A 6,760-nucleotide genomic window follows, 5' to 3' on the forward strand; every position below is an offset into this window, starting at 1 on the left:
AGAAGAATTAACAGATTATCATTAAGACTATATCCTGTATCTAGCCTGTGTAACAGGGTACTTTTTTAAAAAAAAATTGCCTTGAAGAAAAGATTTCTTTCTGAGACATTGAAATCTCCTTCTGCCCAATCCCTTGCACGCTACAAACATATCTGAAGCCGCTTCTTTTCGTATTCTCTTGAAAAAAGGTCTGAATTTGAAACATGAACAATAGAAGAGTAAAAACAAAACAAAACTCTTCTGGTACTTTTAACCAGCCACAAGTGGTCAGGGTAAACTTCCTTCGTGAAAGCTTCTTGCCTAGAGGTGGAATTGGGTCATTATGTCTGTACAATAACTGCCCCTACAAACAACATATGAATGCCAGATGGTTGGACCTGTTCCATTAAGAAACTGATGTTTTCATTGTTTGGAACTCGATTTTGCAGCTTTCTCCATACAGTGATTTGATTGCAGCATTTAGAACCTTTGAGAGCTTTCCCATAAATTATTCCACCCCTTGAATGTGAAACTAGGGTAAGCTTATTAGCCTGTTTTTCCATTAGTATGTCATTCCCACTTTCTTACTCAGCTGTGGGTAATTTAGGCAGGATTCATAAAAAGAAAACGTGGGTCGTGCTTTGGTCGTTTCTTCAAGGAACTTCCTACCAAATAATTCTCTCACTTTGTACATTGAATATTTATGTATGAATTTTCATGAAAAAAAAAAAAAAAAAACAACAAAAAAAGCCTTACTATGTACTTACATGGCTCTTATGGTACTTTCAAGTTCTCACACTATTCTAAACATTTTATACATTACTAACTCATATAACCATCACATCAATTCTGTGAAGTCGATAATATTATTTCCATCTTATAGATGAAGGAACTAAGGAAGAGAGAAGTCGAGTAACTTAGCTAAGATCAAACAGGCAGTAAGTGGTAGAACTAGGATTTTAACCCAGAATCTTGTTCTTAACCACCTCACCACACATTACATTGTTTAAGTTCCAACTCATCTATTTGTTCCAAGAAAACAGTGGTAAAACAAGATTCTCTGCTCCCTACTTAGTTCTCATTAATGTGAACTGAGTCTTACTATTATTGTGACAAATGTCTTGTCTATTCCAAGCCTTAGAAAATATGCTAGGGTACATAACCAACTATCAATAGAACCGGTCTTTACAGCATCCTGGAGAAATTCCATTATTCTGTTTAAGAAATACAAGTTTTCTTTCCTAAAATCCTTTACAAACTACTCTGGCTATGGATGCTCTAATCTTGGTATCCCTCATTATCTTAAAGGGGCCTTGAATTTTTTTAAAGAAACATAATCCATCTGCAGCAGAAATAAACTGTGGCATGAAGTTGCAGAAAATGGAAATGGGCTGTAAAAGTAAAACTACAAAGAGTCACACTTGCAAAATGGGAATTATTGTGAGATAACTCATGATCAGTACATTCTAGTGGAAAGACATTTGTCTGCCCTCACAGTGAAAGGACATGAAGACATGATAACCACAAACATTGGGGATGTGATACCACAAGAGGAAGACTCAGGGAAACTCAGTATTTTAAAAGATGTTGGAAAATATCCTTACTCCAAGACAAGTATTTAAGTCATCCTAAGATTAATTCAGATGTGTCAACTCCACAGGCAAATGGATGAATAGTAGACATTTGTTGTTATTTTGCTGTCTACCATCTAAGCTCCCTTCTGCTAATAGCTCCCTGATTTTCCTTTCTACATTTTTGTTTGGTGTTAAACTTTTTGCTCTGGATGTGGACTTGTGATATGATACTGGCCATTCAGAGCATTCGATTCCATAGTCACATTGATAGATTCCAAGATGAACCACTGATCCTGTGAGAGCCAATGATCTGTACCAATGATCTTGGGCATTTTTGCTTGAGCTGATGAGAAAGGAATATATTCTCTTTTCCTGCTAGAATTTGAGCTGTGAAATGAAGCTTGAAGTGTTGGAGGCCACCACGATGAGAATTTGCCAAAGGGATAAGACAACACTAAGAAAAGAAGCATTAGGGGACATATCCTGATTACTTATTTTGAACTCCTGAATTAAGGTGCACCTACTGTCGGTCCCTTGAACTTTTATGTTACAAAAGCCAATAAATCCCCATCCTTCTTTAAGCTTTTTAAAGTTTCCCTTGCTATCCAAGGAGTTCCAACAGAAGGAGAGAACTAAGGGTCCCTAGCCCCTTTGGAGAGAGCTTGCCTTGTGTTTCTTTGTGAGAGGAAACAATGGAACACTTGAAGAAAGCTCTAGAGAGAATAAAAGTGTTGGGATTTGAGGATATCCCTGAATGGAGTTAATTTTTCAGAGCATTAAAATAGAAACTTTAGATTGCCCCTTTTAGAAAAGCAAACATTCTGCACTTTCACACAGGCTCCTTGGGGATGAAGGGGAAAGAAAATTATTTTAACAATTAAAAAAACAATTAAGTTTTATGGTGGAAACTAAAAGGTTCCATTTGTGCTATTACACCAGACTTCAGAGACTTACCTTTTGGCCTCTGAGCCACAAAGATGGTTTTGGGCTCTTAGGGAAACTTTATTGACCTAGGTTTCCAAACTTTTAAAGAGATTTGTTTCCTACCTAGGGATCGGTTTGGTGTGGCAGACTGCTCGCAGTCTTGTCTTCTCTTCCTCAGTCGTGGAATTTTAGCTAGACACATGGATTTTCAGCTATAGCTTCCATTTCCCAGCCTACTTGGCAGCCAGTTATGGTCATGTGATTAGCTCTCGCCAACAGAAATGGAAGAGGTGTGTGGAAGAATGTGAGTTGAAGAGAGGTATGCAACTTCTGTATCACCTGTTTGAAAGGAAATTGCTTGCCCTTCATCTCTGTACTCTCTCCTTCTAGCTTGATCTAATTTTAATCAATTAGGACAACATCCTAAGGATCAAAGAAGTGAAAATATGGGAGAAACATTGTCCCCAAATGACTAACTGAAGACAGGAGACCTGCCCCACCAACCTGGATCACTCACCACTAGACTGTTACTTGACAGAGAAATAAATTTCCATGTTATTTATTCCCCATATTTTGGAATTCTTTTTTATGGTGGTTTAATACCTATTCTAATACCCCAACTTTCTGAATCTTTCACTATAGCCTTCTCCACTTTTCATAACAGATTATTTCCATTCCATACTGTCCCCTTAATCATACATCACCTGACCAAGGTCTTTTAGTCAAGCTATTGCAGAGTCCTTTTATTGCTTTCTCCTCTGACAACCAACCTGAAACTTTTATCAAACAATATTGAGAAAACATCTTTGCTCAATGAATTTTCCATATTAAGAGGGAAGTTGTTTGGTTATTAGAACTTTATTTTAATTCCTAAAAGCCTCGCCTATTTGGATTTCATGAGGGATCTGTTTGTGTCATCCTTGATCATCAGGGAAACTTCATCTATTCTCCTAATGATTCTTGCTGAATATTTCAAAACAAAATACTTACTATATCTCCTCGCTGTAGTTTTAAGTGAATGAAATCGGGGAAAAATGAAAGTTGGGAAAGTTTTTTCTCATAAAATGTCTGGTATTTTTCTATTTTCTCAACTTCAGAAATGTGCATGGAAAAATGATTAAGAACTCAATTATCTTCCCCTTAAAGTCAGAGGGTATAATTCAATCCAGGTACACTCTACTGCTCTGAGTGAGCTCACAAAGACTGTAACTGGATCTCTGAGAGCAGCAGGTTTGTAGATACCCACTTTAAAGCACCCCTATAAAGTGACTCAATCACTATCTCAATCTCTGTTCTCCCTGTGTCTTCTACTATTAGCCCATTTGCCCATTTTGACTATAAATCTTTTATTTAAATGAAATGTTTTCTGTTTCTTCATAACTTTGGCTTGATTACGATCCCAGCAGAACTTCAAGACTTCTCTCTATCCATCCTTTTGTTTTCCTGTTCTTCCTGCCACTCCCTGGTTCTCACCATGTTTCCTTACCAAATTCTTGAGAATGAGAATATGATTGTCCAAGCTTATCCCTATTGGGACAAAACTTTTTGTTTTAAGCTTCCTCATATTACTGGCTATGTGTGGGTCAGATACCCCCTCCCTGACAACTTCAATCCAGTAGGGTAGGGGGGATGTTCCTATGCTACAAAACATACCTGTCCAGGACTATTCCCTCCATCAGCCAGGTATAGGATAGGAAAAGGACAGTTTTTCTTAGACATGATTATGAGAAAGGTAAGCACAGTGACTAATCATTATACCATAATAATGAATATAAAATCCACTAAATTGTGCTCCTCACATGGAAGAGTCAATTCTGGTATTTATTTCCAGGCTTCCTTTGGTAAGGACAGCTAAAATAAATAAAATGGATGATTCTCTGTAGCAGGCTTCTGAAGTAGCAAGTGGAGTTCAAAATTCTGCTAAATAGAAGTTTCCACCAAAAAAACCACATGGGGAGAAAATAATCCAGTATATCAATAAAATCTCACTCATGCTTGGTCACCATGGCAACCTCTCCTGCTTCCCACTGGCAACTACATTTCTAACTAGATATGGAAGCCCCTGGGATCCCATGAGCAAAGGGCAAGTTGAGGATCAGTCAGTCACCAGAGAGCAAACCACAGGATGCCCAAAGCCCACCTTGAGCACCATGTGGAGTGGCTGGGCATTCATTCAGCCTGTACTTTACTTGGGACAAGTCACAGGGTAAATTGAATGAGGCTTCGTCACCCGAAAACTCACTAAAGGGGCAGTTCTGAGACCATTCTCCAGGTCTGCTTCTAGCCTACGTAGCTTGAAAAGAAGAAAAATTTCCAGCCCAGCCAGAAAGACTCACCTTACCCAGGATAGACAGGATGCTTACATCTACCTGCCCCACACAAGGAGGGGAGGGGAGGGAAGGGAAAGAAGAGGCCTACCAAAGGATATTAAACAAAATCAAACGGGATTGTTAAGGAAGCCCATGTTGGCCACTGATGTTAATCATTCTAACCCTTTATTCATAAATGAGTAGTCGGTGAAAAATCACTAAAGGAAAGAAAAGAATCAGTCACCAGGAAAAAAAAAAAACAATGGAAAAAAAAATCAGAGAAAATAGTCTCAGTGGAAGAATGGTAATGGAGAAAACTAAAATAGGCCTTTTTAAAAATTCTAAATGTCATTCCCAATAAGATCTAAAGAATAATGCATAGATACAATAAAAACATGCTTCCGTTAGAATGTCTTAGAAAGTAGTAAGTGGAAAGCAAGAATGAATTCTTATAGATTTTAAAACATGATTGCCAAAAAATAAAACAAAACCAAAAATTAGTAGAATAGACCCTTCTGGAAATTAAATGAATGGGTTAGATCCACTGCTGGACTTCTCTTAGACCAGAGTATAACCACAGCAGTATTGTGATTGGGTCATGGACGTTTAGATAGATGAGTTCAAATCGTAGCTCCACTCCTTTTCAGCTACGTAGCCTTGTGCTGCTTTAGTTAACCTTTTTAGGTGTTGATTTCCTCATCTATAACGTTGAGCTAATAGTACCTCTATTATTGGTTTGTCATGAGGATTAAATGAGGTAATTAATGCAAAATTCTAAATGTCTGACACATACGATCCTTAAAAATTTCAGCTGTTCTTATTAATATAAAGCAAAATACAAAGAAGTAGAATTTTTAAGAAAGAAGACAAAAACCATGGAAGAGAAATATGGGAGATCAAATGCTATATGCATCTAATAGGATGCTGAATAAAAGTTTTCCAGTTTTACAAAAATGGATAACTAAGGTTGGCAGCTGAAAATAATTGAAAATAATGAAGTTGCAAGTACACACTTTCTAAAGACAGACACTAACAAACAGGAGTGGACATATAAGGTATAAGAAGAGATGGCACAATAGGCCCTAGCAATTAACAACACCCTTTCCTCTAACCCCAGTCTATGAAAATGGAAAGTAGGAAGGTGAGGGTTTCCAGGGAGTTTATATAAATGATTATATGTGATTCTCACTGATTATATATATATATATATATATTACCTAGTGAAACCACTACTAAGCTAGGGACATAGCAGATGCATCAGGGAACGATAACTTGTTGCATCTGACTCTGGTCCAGCATGTTGATGAAACCTGAAAAATGTAAAATATTAATAAATGGGAGGCTACCAGTCACATGTACCACTCTTTGTTAGGTCCAAGGGGCTTCCTCTGACAACTCATCCTGGGGACAATTTTAGGTGGAAAATTTGACTAGAGGGTGGAGGAGTAAGACAAAGTACAGAGATCGAGGTGGACTTTTAGATTACACAGAATTAAGGGGCATATTGGCCAATTGCAATGTATGAACATTAGTTGGATTCTGATACAAACAAATTATGTTTAAAAATGAGACAATTGCAAAATTTTAATTATAACTAGGTATTTCATATTAGGGAACTATAATATAATTCTAGGTATGATAACAGTATTGCAGTTATGGGTTTTTTTTGTTTTTTTTTTTTAAGATAAAATAAAACAGATTTAATGATTCCCTGCTGACTATTTTTTTTTTATTTCAGCATATTATGGGGTACAGATGTTTAGGTTACATGTGTTGCCCTTGGTTCCCCCCCGCAAGTCCGTGTTTCAAATATGTCCATCCTTCGGGCAGTGCGCATTGCACTCCTTGTGTATACAAATACCCGTCCCCTCCTTCCTCCTCCCCCCTCCTCCCGCGGCCCTCCCCCTTCCCCAGCATCCAATAGATGTTGTTCTGATATGTGCATTTATGTGTTGATTAGTTAATACCAATTTG

The sequence above is a fragment of the Propithecus coquereli genome, unplaced genomic scaffold (genome assembly GCF_000956105.1).
Source record: "Propithecus coquereli isolate 6110/MARCELLA unplaced genomic scaffold, Pcoq_1.0 Scaffold163, whole genome shotgun sequence".
Classification (NCBI taxonomy): Eukaryota; Metazoa; Chordata; class Mammalia; order Primates; family Indriidae; genus Propithecus; species Propithecus coquereli.